Source organism: Sapajus apella, unplaced genomic scaffold (assembly GCF_009761245.1).
Source record: "Sapajus apella isolate SASKATOON/1434 unplaced genomic scaffold, GSC_monkey_1.0 scaffold12, whole genome shotgun sequence".
NCBI lineage: Eukaryota > Metazoa > Chordata > Mammalia > Primates > Cebidae > Sapajus > Sapajus apella.
The window spans coordinates 2629066-2630038 of record NW_022436952.1 but is presented as its reverse complement, the minus strand read 5'-3'; positions in this window follow the sequence as shown (position 1 = coordinate 2630038).

Genomic DNA, 973 nt, shown 5'->3' with positions numbered 1-973 from the left:
GGCCTGTCCCCTTGCTGATCCCCACATCGACATCCATTTCCAATCTCTGCCTGAATTTCCACATCTGTCTTCTCCTCCTACGCAAACCCCTCCCGTCCTTTAAGGCCAAGCCTCAGTTCCAAATACGGTTTATGATATGATTCCTGCAGACCCTGTGGCATAAAATAGGTGCTCAGTGAAGGAACGACAGAGGAGGGGGGAGGGAGAGTCAGAGAAGGGAGGAGAGAAGGAGGACAGGGAGAGGCAGGGAGGGCGAAGGGAGAGAAGGAACAATAGGGGAAAGGGAAAAGGGTAAGGGAATGTAGAAGAGAGATGGATAGATGGATGGATAGATGGACATATGGATGGACTGATGGACTGATGGATGGATGGATGGATGGCAAGCAGACAGATGGATAGATGAGTGGAAGGAAGGGAAAAAGGAGGAAAAGTGGAGGGATGAATGGGTGGGGTGTGGTCAGGAGGGAAGTGGCTGAATGGAAGGAAGGAATAATAATGGATGAAAGGTTAAAGGGATGAACGGGGGATGGGTGGATGGTGGGTGGGCAGGTGGGCGAAGGATGGTGGAGCACTGGGAAAGGACAGTCAGCCGACTGGGGACAGAGGGGGGCCAGCATCCTAGAGGCGCTCTTAACCGATCTGAACCTTGAAAATGAGTAGATGCGGGCCAGGCGTGGTGACTCACACCCGTAATCCAAGCACTTTGGAGGCCAAGGTGGGCAGATCACCTGAGGTCGGGAGTTCAAGACCAGCCTGACCAACATGGTGAAACCCCGTCTTTAAAAAAATAATATAGCCGGGCGCGGTGGCTCAAGCCTGTAATCCCAGCACTTTGGGAGGCCGAGGCGGGTGGATCACGAGGTCAAGAGATCGAGACCATCCTGGTCAACATGGTGAAACCCCGTCTCTACTAAAAATACAAAAAATTAGCTGGGCGTGGTGGTGCATGCCTGTAATCCCAGCTACTCAGGAG